The sequence below is a fragment of the Arachis ipaensis genome, chromosome B1 (assembly GCF_059453495.1).
Source record: "Arachis ipaensis isolate K30076 ecotype BB chromosome B1, ASM5945349v1, whole genome shotgun sequence".
Classification (NCBI taxonomy): Eukaryota; Viridiplantae; Streptophyta; class Magnoliopsida; order Fabales; family Fabaceae; genus Arachis; species Arachis ipaensis.
The window spans coordinates 50,638,309-50,660,701 of NC_142436.1; the positions used below are offsets into that span (position 1 = coordinate 50,638,309).

The following is a 22,393-nucleotide window of genomic DNA, read 5'->3' on the forward strand; positions in this document are numbered from 1 at the left end:
CTGGCAGCCTGACCATGCCTTCTTCAAACAAGAATAACTTGAGCCACAAAGCTCCAAATGAGGTGATTCCAATGGCATTGGAAAATAGGATTCCAGATCTTTCCAAGCATATATGGCGCTACATGGTGGACACTGAATTTGAGGGAGAAAACCTGCCCCGAAAGTTCAAAGATGAACATGGTATCAACCTGTAGTAAGGCCAGCTGACCTCTTCACCTTCCAAGAAGTGTAACTCGAGCTGTAGAGCTCCAAATGATGCGCTTTTAAAGGCGTTGGAAAGTCGACATCCAGGGCTTTCCAAAAATATATAATAATATGGGGTGGACATTAAGTTTCAGCTCCAAAACCGGGCAATATTAAGCCCCTGATCGCTAACGTTAATGTGACTCGCTTTTTCCAGTAACGCTAGCGACTATGCCAGCGACCTTGTCCACTTCAAAGGAGCATAACTTAAGTTACAGAAGTCCAATTACAGTGATTCCAATTGTGTTAGAAAGCTGACATTCAGAGCTTTCCAATGATATATAATACTCTATAGTGGACATGAAATTAGAGAACAAACAAGAGGCATCTTTTAAGCCCCAAAAACACCAACTAGGTAGCAAGTGTGACATTAGCCACACTAACTTCAGCACTAACGCCACACTTGTAGCGTTAGTATGGATAACGGAAGCAATAAAGCCAAGTCACCCTTGACCACAATTTGATTCACTTCTCTCTCAAGTCCACTTCAAAGCTCAAGCAAGCAAGCCCACAATTGTCAACCAATCAAGGCCAGAAGAAGCATCTAGAATAGTTAATTTTCATTTCATTATAATTTGCTTTTAATTTCATTTTTTTTTGTAATTTAGGAGAGCCTATAAAAGGGCCTTAGTTTCTACATTGAATTCATTCTGGAATGGAGAATTGAAGGAAGGGGGAGAGAGTGAAGACCAATTCGAACTTCTGTGAATTGGCACACTCCAAGGGGAGTGGGTGTTCGAGCCCCTCCCCTCCTACATTCTTCTTCCTTTTCTCTTCCTTTCTTCCTTAGGAGTAGTTTCGTTTTCTTTGTACTTTTCATTTATGAATTTTGAAGTTTCAATTTTAGTTTCAATCTTCATCTTTACTTTTCTGCACTTTCTTTCTTTTCTATTTTGGTAGAGCAATGATCAACTAACTCTTTTCATTGGGTTAAAGAGCTCTATTGTGATTCAATAGATAAATTGTAGTTCTTATTCTTCTTCTTCTTTGTTTTCTCTTTATTTTACTAGTGAGCTTTCGATCTTCATCCAATTGGGTAATTGTCTCGGAAGAGAAATTTCTCATACTTGGATTTCCTCTGAACCTTGGAAGAGGAATGAGGAAATCATGCTAGAAATGCTCTCTCACATTGGATTAGGTTGGGGGTTAGATGGATATTGTGACATTTAATCCTACCAATACTTTAATCTATGAATGTGTGTGGTATAGTCAGTGACCAAACTTCATCTCTTCCCATGAGAAATTAAATCAAGGAATTGGGAAATTGTTCAAGCTTAGAAAGATTGGATTGCCAAGGAATTGGGATCCAATCACTTAAGATTGCCAAGGAGATCAATGAATGCATTGATTGAGGAAGAGATGAGAATGAACTTGATCCGGAGGATTGCAATATCTCTTGATCCCAATGTTCATTTTATTTTTAGTTCTTACATTTACTTTTCTTACCATTTTACTTTTCTGCACTTTATCTCTTTCTTTACTTTTGTGCTACTTACTTTTCCTGTTGCTCATCACTCCAATATGATTCGTCTAACTAGGATAATCAATTAACCATTGATTGTTTAATCCGTTAATCCCTGTGGATTTGACCTCACTCTATTGTGAGTTATTACTTGACGACAATTCGGTATACTTGCCGAAGGAAAATTTGTTGAGAGACAAGTTTCCATGCATCAAATTTATGGCGCCGTTGCCGGGGATTAATTGTGATTAACAAACTACCCGTTGGTTGATTACCTAGATTAGACATTTTCTTTTGTTTTGCTTTATTCATGTAATTGCTTTAGTTCTTTATTTTCTATGCTCTCTAACTGTTTGTGTTAATGCCTCACTAAGAAGTCCCTGTTCGTGACAATTCTGGCTCTTGGTGATTTTGTTATTAATACAACAGTTCCTTTTACTTAGCTTCTTTTCAAATAAATTTGGCATATGATCACATTCTAAGTTTGGTGTTGCCCTGCAACAATCTGTTTTCAATCTTTTTGGATACTTGCATCAATTCTAAGAGAAAGTGTCACACTAAGTTTGGTGTGCCACTTAATTTTCTTTTATGCAATGTATCCAGCAACACCACTTGTTTGTACAATCATAATGCCTTTGCTTCTTAGGCTTGTAGTGTCATTTTTAACCAAGCTTGCTTAATTATATGCATTACTCATAGCTTGTTTCTCTTTTTTTGTTTTGACACTCATGGTTGAATCACAATCTCAACACCACTGCTCCCACTTGTTGCTTGCCGGCAAAGCACTTATTCTAAGATGGTGATTGGAGGGAGGAAGTCTGCAAAAAAGGACAACAAGGGCGAAGATGAGCTACAAAGGTTGTAAATTTCTTTTCCTTCTCATTTACTCCCAGTAGACTTAATTGCAATCATGAATGTCTCTTGTTTTGAATTCTGTGGTCCACCTCTATTCTGTAAAGTTGCTTTTAGTAATAAGCATGGTTCACTACTTATCATTGCACTTTCATCTTTAATCTGCTTGCACCCATTATACTTAAAAATGCATCGAAGAAATCATTGTTTTGAAAGAAAAGTGTTGAGGAATTTTATCAATTTTGAGGCAAGCTAAGGATTAAGAGACATTGACTGATTGTATGATTGTGTATTGAGGTTACATGTTTGTGAAAACTTGCATGGGAGCTCATAGACAGGAATTGAAATTTGGAGAAGTATTATGGAAATTCTCAAAAATCTATTGATCCAAGAAGCAGTAAACAAAAAAAAAAACAAAAGAAAAAGAAAAACAAGGAATAAGCCCAAGGCTATGAGCATTAATTACTAGGATGAAAAAGAAAGATACAAAAGCTCAAAGAGTTATTGTCCTAGTTACATGTTTGTGGTGAATTTGTGTCAAAGAAAGAGGCTTGAGCAAGTAAATTCTAAGGGGTGCTTCAACACCTAATACCTTAGACCAACTGGTTTGGGAGTATTGATTGAAAGCTTATCTTAAAAAGCCGCTTTGAGACATGACACCTAGAGTCATGGCCAAGATAAATAAATACTGCTTCAAGGTGATAATCTATAAAGAGGACTCCATAACACCATCCGAATGACACTCCTAAGATCTAAGAATTCTAAGATGTAAGGACTAATGAACACTAGAATCCTTGCATAAGCATATAATTAGAGTTCACCTCCATTATCACTTAATCACTTCACTCACCAAGGCATCATAAGAAATTTTCCAACACAATCCAATAAAAAGAATCCTTTGTGCATAATTATTTCCTTGCTTGGGGACAAGCAAGATTTAAGTTTGGTGTTGTGATGCGGGTGCATCATTGCCTGTTTTTGATAGTTATTTCAGTAGGTTTTAGTTAGTTTTCATACAAATTTGGCCAATAAATGAGTAATAGCATGAAAAATCGCTTCATGAAACAAAATCTCAAGCATAGGTGAATTTTAGTTAATATACATGGTAAATATGATGAAATAGATCACACTAAGTGAAAGTATGATTTTGAGCATTATTAGCACACTTAGTATAGTAAAGTTTATCTTGTATGTTACTTTGATACACTTTGTTTGTTTGATTTCAGACCAAAAGAAGCAGAGAAGAGCCACGTTAGTGGCTACATTAGCGCCACTAACGTGGCCATTAAAGTGGAAGGAAGGAAAGCTTGGAAAGTTAGTGAGAATGTTAACGGCATTAACTTTAAAGATGGAGCAGTGTTATTGGCAAAAGTGAGTGCCAATAATGCTAGCGAAGCAAGAAGACCCACGTTAGCTTCCACGTTAGTTACATTAACGTGGGAACTAATGTGGAAGGAAAGGAAAACGCCAACGTTAGTGGAAAAAGTGCGTGCCACTAACGTTTGTGAAGAAAAGGAAGACCCGCGTTAGTGGGCACGTTAGTTAAACTAACATGGACACTAACGTGGACAAAAGTCTCACCTGGCAGCCTGACCATGCCTTCTTCAAATAAGAATAACTTGAGCCACAAAGCTCCAAATGAGGTGATTCCAATGGCATTGGAAAATAGGATTCTAGATCTTTCCAAGCATATATGGCACTACATGGTGGACACTGAATTTGAGGGAGAAAACCTGCCCCAAAAGTGCAAAGATGAACATGGTATCAACCTGTAGTAAGGCCAGCTGACCTCTTCACCTTCCAAGAAGTGTAACTCGAGCTGTAGAGCTCCAAATGATGCACTTTCAAAGGCGTTGGAATGTAGACATCTAGGGCTTTCCAACAATATATAATAATTTGGGGTGGATATTAAGTTTCAGCTCCAGAACCTGGCAATATTAAGCCCCTGATCACTAACGTTATTGTGACTCGCTTTTTCCAGTAACGCTAGCGACTATACCAGCGACCTTGTCCACTTCAAAGGAGCATAACTTGAGTTACAAAGGTCCAATTATGGTGATTCCAGCTGCGTTAGAAAGTTGACATTCATAGATTTCCAACGATATATAATACTTTATAGTGGGCATGAAATTAGAGAACAAGCAAGAGGAATCTTTTAAGCCCCAAAAAATTACCAACTGGGTAGCAAGTTTGACGTTAGCCACACTAACTTCAGCACTAACGCCACACTTGTAGCGTTAGTATGGATAACGAAAGCAATAAAGCCAAGTCACCCTAGACCACAATTTGATTCACTTCTCTCTCAAGTCCACTTCAAAGCTCAAGCAAGCAAGCCCAGAATTGTCAACCAATCAAGGCCACAAGAAGCATCTAGAATAGTTAATTTTTATTTCATTGTAATTTGCTTTCAATTTCATTTTATTTTTGTAATTTAGGAGAGCCTATAAAAAGGCCTTAGTTTCTACATTGAATTTATTCTGGAACGGAGAATTGAAGGGGAGTGGGTCTTCGAACCCCTCCCCTCCTACACTCTTCTTCCTTTTCTCTTCTTTTCTTCCTTAGGAGTAGTTTCGTTTTCTTTGTACTTTTCATTTATGAATTTTGAAGTTTCAATTTTAGTTTCAATCTTCATCTTTACTTTTCTGCACTTTCTTTGTTTTCTATTTTGGTAGAGCAATGATCAACTAACTCTTTTCATTGGGTTAAAGAGATCTATTGTGATTCAATGGATCAATTGTAGTTCTTATTCTTCTTCTTCTTTCTTTTCTCTTGATTTTACTAGAGAGCTTTCGATCTTCATCCAATTAGGTAATTGTCTCGGAAGAGAAATTGCACATACTTGGATTTCCTCTAAACCTTGGAAGAGGAATGAGGAAATCATGCTAGAAATGCTCTCTCACATTGGATTAGGTTGGGGGGTTTGATGGATATTGTGACATTTAATCCTACCAATACTTTGATCTATGAATGTGTGTGGTATAATCAGTGACCAAACTTCATCTCTTCCCATGAGCAATTAAATTAAGGAATTGGAAAATTGTTCAATCTTAGAGAGATTAGATTGCAAAGGAATTGGGATCCAATCACTTATGATTGCCAAGGAGATCAATGAATGCATTGATTGAGGAAGAGATGAGAATGAACTTGATCTGGAGGATTGCAATATATCTTGATCCCAATGTTCATTTTATTTTTAGTTCTTACATTTACTTTTCTTGCCATTTTACTTTTTTGCACTTTATCTCTTTCTTTACTTTTGTGCTATTTTCTTTTTCTGTTGCTCATCACTCCAATAGATTCGTCTAACTAGGATAATCAATTAACCATTGATTGCTTAATCCGTTAATCCCTGTGGGTTCAACCTCACTCTATTGTGAGTTATTACTTGACGACAATTCGGTATACTTTCCGAAGGAAAATTTATTGAGAGACAAGTTTCCGTGCATCAGGAGTTTAAGCCGACTAGTATATACAGACATACAGAGTTTTGGAGTTAAAAATAACTTATACAACTATTCTCTCAAATAAGCCTCTAAGGCCACAAAGATAAATGTACAAAAGATGTGAGAGTAACTATAACAAAGAAAAATAGAAATAAACCAAGGAGGAACCATACTCCGCTCTGTCACCATATCCGCAATCTCACCAAGGTGGACTACGACCTGCATCTGAAAAACAACAACAAAGTATGGAATGAGAACCGGAGGTTCTCAGTATGGTAACCGTGCCCAATAATGTAAGATGTAAGGCCCCGGGACGCCGAAGGTAATCCTAGAACTTCACACCAAACTGATATTCAAGCTTAACGTAAATAGATAAATAAATAACTTAAACCATAACCGGGTTATCTAAACTTAAGGGAATTCTAACTAATACTAATCACACCGCTGTATCCCACATCCTTCACCAACTGAACCTCCGTGCGATCCCATTGCCACCGCCAACCTAACCTCCTCAGCACCAAACAAACACAGATAATGCAAACAAGTAATACATAGGTAATAATCATATATCACAATTAATTCAAGAAGCAAGTAAGCATATTATACAATTAGGCAAACTCAAGTAATCATAGCAAACAAGCACATAAAAGATGCATATGATGAATGCTTGTCCTATTGGCTTGTGATATCACTTGTCGGTCTATAAATGCCACCCGACACATCCTTTCGGATGTCGCCTTTTCTACCACTTCCGAGGATATAGTGCCTGGCACGCTTTTGTTCCAAGGATATAGTGCCTGGCATACTACCGCTCCGAGGATATAGTGCCTAACACACTTGCATGCTCAATCCGAGAATATAGTGCCTGGCACACTCTTGCGGCAGAGAAGAAAAACAAAAACAACATATAATTCATCACAAATCATTCCAAGGATATAGTTCCTGGCACACTATCAACTCTCAATATTCCAAGGATATAGTGCCTGGCACACTCTCAACATTCATCAAGATCATCATTCCATTAACATCCTTAAACATTCATATTTCTCAAACTCATCATAAGCAATTCCATTCCAAACTCATCAATTCACCAATTTCTCACATCCGTTGTCAGTAATCACCAAGTTTACTACTCTTCCCTCTCTTTCAACCAAACTCATCCTTAATACACCAGAATCCTAAACCTTTGTTCGCTAACTTTTCAAACTAACACCAAATAAATTCTCCTAAGGCCCTTCTGATGACAAGTCATCTTATGCTAGTTTCACAAGCATTATTCTCTTGTTTCGTTCAGTTTTTATGCACTTTCTTGCACAATAAGTAAGTGTTTAGATTGAAACTTCATGCATTTCCCAAGTCAATTAAACATGGTTGTTTATGTGCTTTTTCATAAGGTTTTATGCTACTTTTACTAGATATTATGAATGGTGCAAATTGGGTAGAATTTTTCTTTTGTTTTCAATTGATTTTATGCACTTTCTTGAGCCATAAGTAAGCCAATTGGGTAGAATTTCATGTTTCCTTTGATTCAATCAACCATGGATAAATTAATGCAATTTCATGAGATTTTATGCTATAATTGTCATATATTATGAAAGAATAACAATCTCATGATTTTCAGCATAGCTTTGATGTGCTTGGTTGATTGATGATAGGTGAAAAGAGCTTTGAAGAAGGTTGAAGAAAGAAGAAATGGCAAGGAGCAAGAGAGAAAAAAAAGCTTGAGCAAAAGCTTGCCTCAAACTTTAGCTCAAACTTTTGGAAGAGTTGAATTCACCCTGGAGAAGAGCAAAAGCTTGCGCCAACGTTTGACCTCAAGCTTTTAGGCAAACGTTGGCGCCACAACAAACTCACCCTGGAGAAGAGCAAAAGCTTGCGCCAACGTTTGACCTCAAGCTTTTAGGCAAACGTTGGCGCCACAACAAATACACCCAGGAGAGCAAAAGCTTGCGCCAACGTTTGACCTCAAGCTTTTAGGCAAACGTTGGCGCCACAACAGCCTGAAAGGGTATACTTCCAACAAGAATAACTTGAGTTGTAGATGTCCAATTGAGGTGATTCCAAGTGGGTTAGAAAGCTGACATATAGAGCTTTCCAACCATATATAATAGTCTATAGTTGGCATAAGACTTGCAACGTTGACAAGAGGACAAAGTAGCACCCCAAGAGGCATACAAGAGGGATCCACGTTTGGCTCAAAGTTTGACCTCAAACTTTGGCTCAAACGTGGATGACAGCAAGGAAGGCTAGCTGATATGAAAAGTTTGAGTAAAAGTTTGACCTCAAACTTTTACTCAAGCTTTTTCGGTTCATGGCCCGGTTCACAAGTGGGTTTCTCTCCAACTCCAAGAGCAATCAACAGAGGCTTTTGTCAACCCAATTTCATCAAGAGCAAAGGCCCAATTCAAGGCTTGAAGATCATTTGAAGAGAGTGTATAAATAGCTTAGAATTTAAGTTTTTAGGAAGCTTTTCCGTTTTAGTTTTTACTAAGTGATTTTGGGGAGAGCTTTTGGTTAGAAGTTATTTTGAGATTCTGAGTCTTGGGGAAGGAGAATTGAATTCTCTTCCTCTTAGTTTTCTTGTTTTCAATTTCATTTACACTTGCCTTGAATCTTGGGTTGAAGAATTGAGGAAATTCTATCTCAATCTTATCTTGTGATCTCTCTCTGTTTTGATTTACTGCATCATTGAGAATTTGCGATTTCACTTCTTTCCTTCTACTGCTGGACCTTTACTTTTCTTGCAATTGAATTCTCAATTTGGATCTAGGAAGGCATTGAGATCTAAACTTGGTTACCTAGTCTCTTGTGTCCTGAGATCTATATCTTTCAATTTCAATTTCCTTGTTTTGTTGTTACACCAAGCCTATTTTCATTTTCATTTGAGATCCGGTTTAATTGAATCCATCTTTTACATTTCTGCTTGTTGCAATTTACTTTTCCTTGTTTAATTTCTGCAATCCCAATTTCCAACTCCTTTTATAATTCAAGTAATTTACATTTCTTGCACTTTAAGATTCTGCAATTTACATTTCTTGCGTTCTAAGTTTCTGCCATTTAATTTCTTGTTCTTTAAGATTCAGCACTTAAATTTTCTATTCTCTTTAATTTCATACAAATTACCCATTCCCTTTATTTTCCATGCAATTTAAATTCTGGTAATCACAAATCACTCAACCAAATCTTGATTCGCTTGACTAAATCAACCACTAAACAAAAATTGCTCAATCCTTCAATCCCTGTGGGATCGACCTCACTCCCGTGAGTTTTATTACTTGATGCGACCCGGTGCACTTGCCGGTTAGATTTGTGTGTTTGGAATTCGTTTTTCAAAAATACACATCAAGTTTTTGGTGCCGTTACCGGGGATTAATTAGATTGACAATAATTAAGTGAAGTGGAGATCTAGATCAAGCACTTTTTCTTTTCTGTTTCTTTATTTTCGTTGCTAACCGGCTAACTGTTTGAATTTTTGCCTGAGCTAACTGAAACTTCACTTTAGCAATAGAGTGAAGTTTTCTTGGTATTTTCTGGCTTTGTGTGATCCTCATGCTTGTGCTTATTGAATATACGAGAGAAGCAATTTTCTTCTATCTATCTTTCAAGTTTATCAACTGTTTGACACATTGTGTCAACTAATTCTCCAATCATATTCTAGCATGAATATACTCTATCTTCATCTGGACCGTTTGTGATTGTGCAGATCATGGAGGGGAACTCAACGAATTCCAGTAATCAGGGGAGTAATATTCCCACCTTAGATAATAATGCAACCCATAATCTGAAGCACCCATTTATCACCATGAACGATGTTGCTCAATGGTTTGAAGCTTTCCCACAAGGAAGCATTATCGGATGGGAAGAATTAATGAGTGAACTCCTAGCCAAGCTGAAACCACCCCAGGAAATTGGTGAGCTAGAGACAGAAGTGCAACCATCCATACAAGAGAAAGGAGTGATGGAAATTGAAGGTGTCAGTGCAATCATGGCCCAAAGCAAGCAGATGCATCAACAACTTCTACAACAACTAGAACTGATGGACAGAAAAATCGATGAGCTACGAACTGCTGTGGCAAATGCACATAACCTACCTCAAAATCCCCATGGAGGGAATCAATCTGGAAAAAGTTTTGGAACAATTAACTGTGAGCAACAAAATAATGAGCAATTACACTCTCCAAATAGTACCTCAAGCATGTTCCAACACAAGTTTCAAGGTGATGTGTACAACCCACCATGGAGGACTCATTCCAACTGGAGGAGGAGTGAACACCAAAATCAAGGACCAAGGGACCTCAATTACAACAATCCCAACTTCACAAACCAGCAAAAACATCACCATACCAACAATAACTATTACACACCACCACAACACCTACCATTCCAACCCCATCACACCTCACAATTTTCACAAAACAACTTTCAACAACCATCTCATTTTATATAACCACAACCAAATCTAGGCTCTCAAATAATCTTTAGTCTAGAGGTAATGATGGAAAATTTCATGAAAATTTAAGAGATGGCAAGACAAGATCAGGAAGCAACAAGTAGAGAGCAAGAAGCCTCAATCAGAAAACTTGAGAGGCAAATTACACAACTGGCTAAGTACCTTGCAGAAATGGGTGAGGAGAGGGTAAATACTTCCCCCAGAGCCACTGAAGACAACCTAAAAGACAATGAGAAAGTTGCCAGGTGTGAGAAAGGGAAAGCAATCATAGAGGTAAGTGAGAAGAGGGCTACGGAAAAAGAAACAATCATCAAAGAAAAGCCCACAGTAAGAGGAGGGAATCAAAGGCAACAGAAGCCTCAGCTTCCATGATCAGAGGATGAAGGATGTCAAGCTAATGACAATAAAAGAGCGTTTGTTGGGAGGCAACCCAACCGGAGGTAACCATCATTTCATATCTATTTCAATAAAAAGGTTAATTAGTTTATTCCATATTGCAAGAAGCTAAGTTTGGTGTTGCACACCAAAATAATCTAAGGGAGAATGAAGGATTCTAAGTTTGGTGTTCCACCAAAATTTCATCATAAAACACATTCTCACTTTCTGCATAATGCTAGCTTCAAGCATTTAGATAAACTAGTTAACTATTCTGCTGTTTCCTAAGTTTTCAGCTTTAATTGCTTTTGAAAAAAAAAAGAAAAAGAGTTTTACACATGGTTAATCTGATGCACAAGGACCATTGGCAAGGTACTAAGTTTGGTGTTCCCACACCAAAGTAAGTTCAAAAGCCCACAAATAATTCATGCATGCTAACCATTTTTCAAGTGCTTGGGGAACAAGCAACTTTCAATATCACTGCAGAGCACCATACAAACTTTTGGAAGATTTAGCATCATCAATCAAAGAGGTGAAAGAGGAATGTGAAGACCAGCAATGATGATGAGGAAGAGGACAGCAAGTAAATTCCAAAAGGTTGTATTGTTCATTATCAGATATTGCTGTGATTGAAAGTGATATTATACCCCTATCTGTCCTTCTGTCTAGTATAGTTTTTCTGCAATTCAATAATCAAGATGCTTGATCATTTACAACACTATACTCTCCAAAACTTGTTTGTACTCAATATTTCAAAAATGCATCACATGAAAGTTCTTTGAAAAGAAGGATTGAGGAATTAAACAATTTTGAGGCAAGCAAAAGATTAGGAGAAGTGGTGGTTCTAGTTTTATGATTATGTATTGAGGTTGCATGCTTATGAAAACTTGCATGGGAGCTCATAGGCGGGACATAGAGTTCAAAGAAGTGTTGTGGAGATTCTCAAACATTTATTGATCCAAGAAGCAGCAAACAAGACAAAAAAAATAAAGAAAATACAAAAACAAAAAGAACATGGCCCAAGGCTCTGAGCATCAATTACTAGGCAGAAAAGAAAGAAGAAACAAAAACTCAAAGAGTTGTTATCCTAGTAAATGCTTGTGGTCGAATTGTGTCAAAGAAAGAGGCTTGAGCAAGTAAATCCTTAGGGGTGCTTTAACACCTAATACCTTAAAACCAACTGGTTTAGGAGTATTGATTGAAAGCTTATCTAAAGAGCCGCTTTAAGACATGACACTTAGAGTCAAGGCCAAAGCACAGAAACTATAAGCTGCTTCAAGGTGATTACCTATAGAAAGATCTCCATGATATCATTTGGATGAAAGTCCTAGGATCTAAGACTTCCAATATGTAAGGACTAGTAAGCACTGAAGCCCTTGCATGAGCATATAATTTAGAGTTCACTCCACTGTCACTTAATCACTTCACTCACAGGATATTACAAGTTAGTCTTCAATCCATCTCAATTGAAAGAACCTTTGAGCATAATTCTTTTCTTGCTTGGGGACAAGCAAGCTTTGAGTTTGGTGTTGTGATGACAAGTCATCTTAGCCTAGTTTCACTAGTCTTTTTCTTTTGTTTTCAATTGATTTTATGCACTTTCTTGAGCCATAAGTAAGCCAATTGGGTAGAATTTCATGTTTCCTTTGATTCAATCAACCATGGATAAATTAATGCAATTTCATGAGATTTTATGCTATAATTGTCATATATTATGAAAGAATAACAATCTCATGATTTTCAGCATAGCTTTGATGTGCTTGGTTGATTGATGATAGGTGAAAAGAGCTTTGAAGAAGGTTGAAGAAAGAAGAAATGGCAAAGAGCAAGAGAGAACAAAAAGCTTGAGCAAAAGCTTGCCTCAAACTTTAGCTCAAACTTTTGGAAGAGTTGAATTCACCCTGGAGAAGAGCAAAAGCTTACGCCAACGTTTGACCTCAAGCTTTTAGGCAAACGTTGGCGCCACAACAAACTCACCCTGGAGAAGAGCAAAAGCTTGCGCCAACGTTTGACCTCAAGCTTTTAGGCAAATGTTGGAGCCACAACAAATACACCCAGGAGAGCAAAAGCTTGCGCCAACGTTTGACCTCAAGCTTTTAGGCAAACGTTGGCGCCACAATAGCCTGAAGGGGTATACTTCCAACAAGAATAACTTGAGTTGTAGATGTCCAATTGAGGTGATTCCAAGTGAGTTAGAAAGCTGACATGTAGAGCTTTCCAACCATATATAATAGTCTATAGTTGGCATAAAATTTGCAACGTTGACAAGAGGACAAAGTAGCACCCCAAGAGGCATACAAGAGGGATCCACGTTTGGCTCAAAGTTTGACCTCAAACTTTGGCTCAAACGTGGATGACAGCAAAGAAGGCTAGCTGATATGAAAAGTTTGAGTAAAAGTTTGACCTCAAACTTTTACTCAAGCTTTTCCAGTTCATGGCCCGGTTCACAAGTGGGTTTCTCTCCAACTCCAAGAGCAATCAACAGAGGCTTTTGTCAACCCAATTTCATCAAGAGCAAAGGCCCAATTCAATGCTTGAAGATCATTTGAAGAGAGTGTATAAATAGCTTAGAATTTAAGTTTTTAGGAAGCTTTTCCGTTTTTGTTTTTACTAAGTGATTTTGGGGAGAGCTTTTGGTTAGAAGTTATTTTGAGATTCTGAGTCTTGGGGAAGGAGAATAGAATTCTCTTCCTCTTAGTTTTCTTGTTTTCAATTTCATTTACACTTGTCTTGAATCTTGGGTTGAAGAATTGAGGAAATTCTGTCTCAATCTCATCTTGAGATCTCTCTCTGTTTTGATTTACTGCATCATTGAGAATTTACGATTTCACTTCTTTTCTTCTACTGCTGGACCTTTACTTTTCTTGCAATTGAATTCTCAATTTGGATCTAGGAAGGCATTGAGATCTAGACTTGGTTACCTAGTCTCTTGAGTCCTGAGATCTACATCTTTCAATTTCAATTTCCTTGTTTCGTTGTTACACCAAGCTTATTTTCATTTTCATTTGAGATCCGGTTTAATTGAATCCATCTTTTACATTTCTGCTTGTTGCAATTTACTTTTCCTTGTTTAATTTCTTCAATCCCAATTCCCAACTCCTTTTATAATTCAAGTAATTTACATTTCTTGCACTTTAAGATTCTGCAATTTACATTTCTTAGGTTCTAAGTTTTTGCCATTTAATTTCTTGTTCTTTAAGATTCAGCACTTAAATTTTCTATTCTCTTTAATTTCATGCAAATTACCCATTCCCTTTATTTTCCATGCAATTTAAATTCTGTTAATCACAAATCACTCAACCAAATCTTGATTCGCTTGACTAAATCAACCACTAAACAAAAATTGCTCAATCCTTCAATCCCTGTGGGATCAACCTCACTCCCGTGAGTTTTATTACTTGATGCGACCCGGTGCACTTGCCGGTTAGATTTGTGTGTTTGGAATTCGTTTTCTGAAAATACACATCAAGTTTTTGGTGCCGTTGCCGGGGAATAATTAGATTGACAATAATTAAGTGAAGTGGAGATCTATATCAAGCACTTTTTCTTTTCTGATTCTTTATTTTCGTTGCTAACCCGCTAACTGTTTGAATTTTTGCCTGAGCTAACTGAAACTTCACTTTAACAATAGAGTGAAGTTTTCTTGGTATTTTATGGCTTTGTGTGATCCTCATGCTTGTGCTTATTGAATATACGAGAGAAGCAATTTTCTTCTATCTATCTTTCAAGTTTATCAACTGTTTGACACATTGTGTCAACTAATTCTCCAATCATATTATGGCATGAATATACTCTATCTTCATCTGGACCGTTTGTGATTGTGCAGATCATGGAGGGGAACTCAACGAATTCCAGTAATCAGGGGAGTAATATCCCCACCTTAGATAATAATGCAACCCATAATATGAAGCACCCATTCATCACCATGAACGATGTTGCTCAATGGTTTGAAGCTTTCCCACAAAGAAGCATTATCGGATGGGAAGAATTAATGAGTGAACTCCTAGCCAAGCTGAAACCACCCCAGAAAATTGGTGAGCTAGAGACAGAAGTACAACCATCCACACAAGAGAAAGGAGTGATGGAAATTGAAGGTGTGAGTGCAATCATGGCCCAAAGCAAGCAGATGCATCAACAACTTCTACAACAACTAGAACTGATGGACAGAAAAATCGATGAGCTACGAAATGCTGTGGCAAATGCACATTACCTACCTCAAAATCCCCATGGAGGGAATCAATCTGGAAAAATTTTTGGAACAATTAACTGTGAGCAACAAAATAATGAGCAATTACACTCTCCAAATAGTACCTCAAGCATGTTCCAACACAAGTTTCAAGGTGATGTGTACAACCCACCATGGAGGACTCATTCCAACTGGAGGAGGAGTGAACACTAAAATCAAGGACCAAGGGACCTCAATTACAACAACCCTAACTTCACAAACCAGCAAAAACATCACCATAGCAACAACAACTATTACACACCACCACAACACCTACCATTCCAACCCCATCACACCTCACAATTTTCCCAAAACAACTTTCAACAACCATCTCATTTTATACAACCACAACCAAATCTAGGCTCTCAAAGAATCTTTAGTCTAGAGGTAATGATGGAAAATTTCATGAAAATTCAAGAGATGGCAAGACAAGATCAGGAAGCAACAAGTAGAGAGCAAGAAGCCTCAATCAGAAAACTTGAGAGGCAAATGGCACAACTGGCTAAGTACCTTGCAGAAATGGGTGAGGAGAGGGTAAATACTTCCCCCAGAGCCACTGAAGACAACCTGAAAGACAATGAGAAACTTGCCAGGTGTGAGAAAGGGAAAGCAATCATAGAGGTTAATTTTCTTACACTTTAAGATTCTACAATTTACATTTCTTGCGTTCTAAGTTTCTGCCATTTAATTTCTTGTTCTTTAAGATTCAGCACTTAAATTTTCTATTCTCTTTAATTTCATGCAAATTACCCATTCCCTTTATTTTCCATGCAATTTAAATTCTGTTAATCACAAATCACTCAACCAAATCTTGATTCGCTTGACTAAATCAACCACTAAACAAAAATTGCTCAATCCTTCAATCCCTGTGGGATCGACCTCACTCCCGTGAGTTTTATTACTTGATGCGACCCGGTGCACTTGCTAGTTAGATTTGTGTGTTTGGAATTCATTTTCCGAAAATACACATCAGCAACAAATTTTGAAGATCCACGCGTACGCGTGCATGACTGATGAGCGGATAATTTATACGCTTTTTGGCATTGTTTTTAGTATGTTTTTAGTAGAATCTAGTTGCTTTTAGGGATGTTTTCATTAATTTTTATGTTAAATTCACATTTCTGGACTTTACTATGAGTTTGTGTGTTTTTCTGTGATTTCAGGTATTTTCTGGCTGAAATTGAGGGACTTGAGCAAAAATCAGATTCAGAGGTTGAAGAAGGACTGCTGATGCTGTTGGATTCTGACCTCCCTACACTCAAAGTGGATTTTCTAGAGCTACAGAACTCAAAATGGCGCGCTTCCAATTGCGTTGCAAAGTAGACATCCAGCAATATATAATAGTTCATACTTTGAACGAGTTTATATGACGTAAAAGGGCGTTAAACGCCAGTTCTATGCTGCTGTCTGGAGTTAAACGCCAGAAACAAGTCACAAACCAGAGTTGAACGCCAGAAATACGTTACAACCTGGCGTTCAACTCCAGAAAGAGCCTCTGCACGTGTAACATTCAAGCTCAGCCCAATCAAACACCAAGTGTGCCCCGGAAGTGGATTTATGCATCAATTACTTACTTCTGTAAACCCTAGTGACTAGTTTAGTATAAATAGTACTTTTTACTATTGTATTAGTCATCTTGGGACGTCTAGTTCTTAGATCATGGGGGCTGGCCATTCAGCCATGCCTGGACCTTTCACTTATATATTTTTAATGGTAGAGTTTCTACACTCCATAGATTAAGGTGTGGAGCTCTGCTGTTCCTCAAAGATTAATGCAAAGTACTACTGTTTTTCTATTCAATTCAACTTATTCCGCTTCTAAGATATTCATTCGCACTTCAATCTGAATATGATGAACGTGACAATCATCATCATTCCCTATGAACGCGTGCCTGACAACCACTTCCGTTCTACCTTAGATTGAATGAGTATCTCTTGGATCTCTTAATCAGAATCTTCGTGGTATAAGCTAGATTGATGGCGGCATTCATGAGAGTCCGGAAAGTCTAAACCTTGTCTGTGGTATTCCGAGTAGGACTCTGGGATTGAATGACTGTGACGAACTTCAAACTCGCGATTGCTAGGTGTAGTGATAGACGCAAAAGGAGGGTGAATCCTATTCCAGTATGATCGAGAACCTCAAATGATTAGCCGTGCTGTGACAGAGCATTTGGACCATTTTCATAAGAGGATGGGATGCAGCCATTGACAAGGGTGATGCCTCCAGACGATTAGCCATTCAGTGACAGCGCATCGGACCATTTTCCAGAGAGGATCAAAAGTAGCCATTGCCAATGGTGATGTCCTTACATAAAGCCAGCCATGGAAAGGAGTAAGATTAATTGGATGAAGACAGCAGGAAAGCAGAGGTTCAGAGGAACGAATGCATCTCTATACGCTTATCTGAAATTCTAACCAATGAATTACATAAGTATTTCTATCCTTATTTTCTATTTGTTATTAATATTCGAAAACTCCATAACTATTTGATATCCGCCTGACTGAGATTTACAAGGTGACCATAGCTTGGTTCAAGCCGACAATCTCCGTGGGATCGACCTTTACTCACGTAAGGTTTATTACTTGGACGACCCAGTGCACTTGCTGGTTAGTTGTGCGAAGTTGTGATAAAAAGTTAAGATTACAATTGAGCATACCATGTTGATGGCGCCATTGATGATCACAATTTCATGCACCAAGTTTTTGGCGCCGTTGCCGGGGATTGTTCGAGTTTGGACAACTGACGGTTCATCTTGTTGCTCAGATTAGGTAATTTTCTTTTTGTTTTATTTTCAAAAATTTTTCAAAAATCTTTCAAAAATTTTCTCCTTTGTTTTCGAAAAAAATTTTAAAATAAAAATGTTTTCAAAAAAAAAAAGTTTTTCAAAAATATATTTTTCTTCAGAATTTTTAAGAATGAATTCTAGTGTTTCATGAAACATGTTGAATCCTATCTGGCTGTAAAGCCATAACCAAACTACTTTGGGATTGGTCTTCAACTAATCAACACAATGGATGTAATTTACATGCTAGAGCTTGGCTGGCTATTAAGCCATGTCTAACCTTCAGATTGGAGCTTTAGATTAAGATTGTAAGATTCCTGGAATTCATATTAAAAATTTTGGAATCCTTATTTTTCTTTTTCAAATGATTTTCGAAAAAATTAAAAGAAAATACAAAAAAATTATAAAATCATAAAAATCAAAAATATTTTGTGTTTCTTGTTTGAGTCTTGAGTCAGATTTTAAGTTTGGTGTCAATTGCATACTCATCCTGCATTCTTCAAAAAATTCATGCATTCATAGTGTTCTTCATGATCTTCAAGTTGTTCTTAGTAAATCTTCTTGTTTGATCTTTGCATTTTCATGTTTTGTGTCTTTTCTTGTTTTTCATATGCATTCTTGCATTCATAGTGTCTATACATGAAAAATCTTTAAGTTTGGTGTCCTGCGTGTTTTCTTTGCATTGAAAATTTTTCAAAAATAAGTCTTGATGTTCATCTTGACATTCAAAGTGTTCTTGGTGTTCATCTTGACATTCATAGCATTCTTGCATGCATTCATTGTTTTGATCCAAAAATTTTCATGCATTGCATCATCTTCATGTTTTTCTCTCTCATAAAAAAATTCAAAAATAAAAAAAATATCTTTCCCTTTTTCTCTCTCAAAATTTCGAAAATTAGATTTGACTTTTTCAAAAATTTTTAAAAAAAATCTAGTTGTTTTTCATGAGTCAAATCAAATTTTCAATTTAAAAATCTTATCTTTTTCAAAATCTTTTTCAAAAATCAAATCTTTTTCATTTTTCTTAGTTATTTTCGAAAATTTTAAAAATATTTTTCAAAAATCTTTTTCTTATCTTTGTCTCCTAATTTTCGAAAATATCATTATCAATTAATGTTTTGATTCAAAAATTTCAAGTTTGTTATTTACTTGTTAAGAAAGATTCAAACTTTAAGTTCTAGAATCATATCTTGTGATTTCTTGTGAATCAAGTCATTAATTGTGATTTTAAAAACCAAATCTTTTTCAAAACTAATTTCAATCATATCTTTTCAAAAATATCTTCTTATCTTATCTTTTTCAAAATTTGATTTTAAAATATCTTTTCTAAACTTTTTATCTTCTTATCTTTTCAAAAATTGATTTTCAAAATTTGTTTCAACTAACTAACTAACTTTTTGTTTGTTTCTTATCTTTTTCAAAACTACCTAACTAACTCTCTCTCTCTCTAATTTTTGATAATATCTTCCCTCTTTTTCAAAATTTCTTTTTTATTAACTAATTATTTTAATTGTTGATTTTAATTTTCGAAAAATTACTAACCTTTTTCAAAAACTATTTTCGAAAATCACTAACTCTTTTTCAAAAATAATTTTCGAAAATCCTTCTCCCTCATGTCCTTCTAATTATTTATTCATCTACTAACACTTCTCTTCATCTCACATCACTGCTCCTATCCTTACCCTTGTGTTTGGATTCTTCATTCTTCTTCACCCCTATTCCTTTTCTTCTTCTACTAACAATAAAGAACCTCTTTACTGTGACATAGAGGATTCCTCTTCTTTTCTTGTTCTCTTCTCTTTCTTATGAACAGGAAAAAGGTATTCTTATTGAAGCTGATCCAGAACCTAAAAGGACTCTGAAGAGGAAACTAAGAGAAGCTAAATTACAACAATCCAGAGACAACCTTATTGAAAATTTCGAACAAGTAAAGGAGATGGCAGCCGAACCCAACAACAATAATGCAAGGAGAATGCTTGGTGACTTTACTGCACCTAATTCCAATTTAGATGGAAAAAGCATCTCCATTCCTGCCATTGGGGCAAACAACTTTGAGCTAAAACCTCAGCTAGTTTCTCTGATGCAGCAGAACTGTAAGTTTCATGGACTTCCATCTGAAGATCCTTTTCAGTTCTTAACTGAATTCTTGCAGATATGTGATACTGTTAAGACTAATGGAGTAGATCCTGAAGTCTACAGGCTCATGCTTTTCCCTTTTGCTGTAAGAGACAGAGCTAGAGTGTGGTTGGACTCTCAACCCAGAGATAGCCTGAACTCTTGGGACAAGCTGGTCACGGCTTTCTTAGCCAAGTTCTTTCCTCCTCAAAAGCTGAGCAAGCTTAGAGTGGATGTTCAAACCTTTAGACAGAAAGAAGGTGAATCCCTCTATGAAGCTTGGGAAAGATACAAGTAACTGACCAAAAAGTGTCCTTCTGACATGCTTTCAGAATGGACCATCCTGAATATATTCTATGATGGTCTATCTAAATTGGCTAAGATGTCATTGGATACCTCTGCAGGTGGATCCATTCACCTAAAGAAAATGCCTGCAGAAGCTCAAGAACTCATTGACATGGTTGCTAATAACCAGTTCATGTACACTTCTGAGAGGAATCCTGTGAGTAATGGGACGCCTATGAAGAAGGGAGTTCTTGAAATTGATACTCTGATTGCCATATTGGCTCAGAACAAAATATTGACTCAACAAGTCAATATGATTTCTCAGAGTCTGAATGGAATGCAAGCTGCATCCAACAGTACTCAAGAGGCATCTTCTGAAGAAGAAGCTTATGATCCTGAAAACCCTGCAATAGCAGAGGTAAATTATATGGGTGAACCTTATGGAAACACCTATAACCCATCATGGAGAAATCATCCGAATTTCTCATGGAAGGATCAAAAGCCTCAACAAGGCTTTAATAATGGTGGAAGAAATAGGTTTAACAATAGTAAACCTTTTTCATCATCCACTCAGCAACAGATAGAGAACTCTGAACAAAATACCTCTAATTTAGCAAACTTAGTCTCTAATCTATCTAAGGCCACTGTGAGTTTCATGAATGAAACAAGGTCATCCATTAGAGCATGCTATTTTGATTTTGCTGTTCTTCCTTCAGTTGATCCACAGCTTCTTGCAACTTGGTGACAGATGATTCTAGGCCCTCCCAGTATTCAATTTGAGGGATTTCCGGGAGGAACACCTCTGCTTTTCTCTGGATGGGGTCATCCTGCACTTGTTGTCCTTCTATAGACTTTTTGGTGATTGGTTGCTCAACTGAGATATACTTATCTACTCCCATCTTTATCCCAGCATCTTTACATAACAGAGAAACTAAGCTTGGATAGGCCAATTTGGCGTCTTTGGAGTTCTTGTTTGCAATTTTGTAAAGCTCACAAGCAATCAGTTGATGAACTTCCACTTCTTTTTCCAGCATAATGCAATGAATCATCACGGCTCTTCTAATGGTGACTTCAAAGCGGTTGCTAGTGGGCAGTATAGAGCGCCCAATGAAGTCCAGCCAGCCTCTGGCGACTGGTTTGAGATCTCCTCTTTTGAGTTGGTTTGGGGCACCCTTTGTGTTGGTTGTCCATTTAGCTCCAGGGAGGCATATGTCCTCTAGGATTTTGTCCAAGCTCAGGTTTGATCTCATCATTCTCCTATTGAAGGAATCTGGGTCATCTTGCAGTTGAGGCAGCTTGAAGATCTCCCTTATTTTGTCAGGGTGGGTGTGAACAATCTTCCCTCTGAACAGAGTTCTATAGTCATAGAATGCGGTTCCAGCTATTCTCTGCCTGTCCGTCTGCCACAGATTAGCGTAGAATTCCTGAACCATGTTTCTTCCCACCTTTATTTCAGGATTAGCTAGGACTTCCCAGCTCCTGTTTCGGATTTGCTCTTGAATCTCCGGATATTCATCTTCTTTCAGATCGAATTTAACTTCCGGGATCACTGACCTTAGACTCATTCTTTTGTAAAAATGGTCTGAATGTTCTTTGGTTATGAACTTTCCTTGATTCCAAAGTGGTTTTGGAATATTTTTTTTCTTGCCTCTGGAGTCAGTTTGTTTTCCCTTAGGAGCCATGATCTCAGTGGGTATTGGTTTAGTGATCACGGATAAACACACCAAACTTAGAGGTTTGCTTGTCCTCAAGCAAAAGAAAGGAAAGGAAAGGGAAAGAGGGAGAGCCAAGCGCACTTGTGGAGGAGAGGGGGAGAGGCCGAACCAATATTTAAAGGGAAGGGGGTGGGTTTCGAAAATTATTTGAAAAAGAGATGATAGAAAAAGTGATTTGGAAAAGATAAGTATGATAGAAAAATATGTGATTTAAAATTGAAAAGATATGAAAGATATTTGAAAAAGATAAATCTGGATTTTGAAAAAGATGATGTGAAGATTTGAAAAAGATATTGATGAGTTGAAAAGATTTTAGAAGGAAAAGAGATAGATTTGTTTTGAAAAGGATTTGAAAATAATTTGAAGAGGATTAAGAAAAAGGGTTTATGAATTAAGATACATTTGATATCTTTTGAAAAAGGATTTGAAAAATTAGGATTTGTAAC

General features: G+C 37.0%; 1 non-coding gene across 1 annotated transcript; it reads right to left on the bottom strand.

Annotated features, from left to right (window-relative positions):
* Positions 1-20,167: 20,167 nt before the first annotated feature.
* Positions 20,168-20,275, bottom strand: LOC148576520 (small nucleolar RNA R71). The gene has a single exon (XR_015903167.1). It is a non-coding gene; the product is annotated as a small nucleolar RNA R71 (small nucleolar RNA).
* Positions 20,276-22,393: the final 2,118 nt, after the last annotated feature.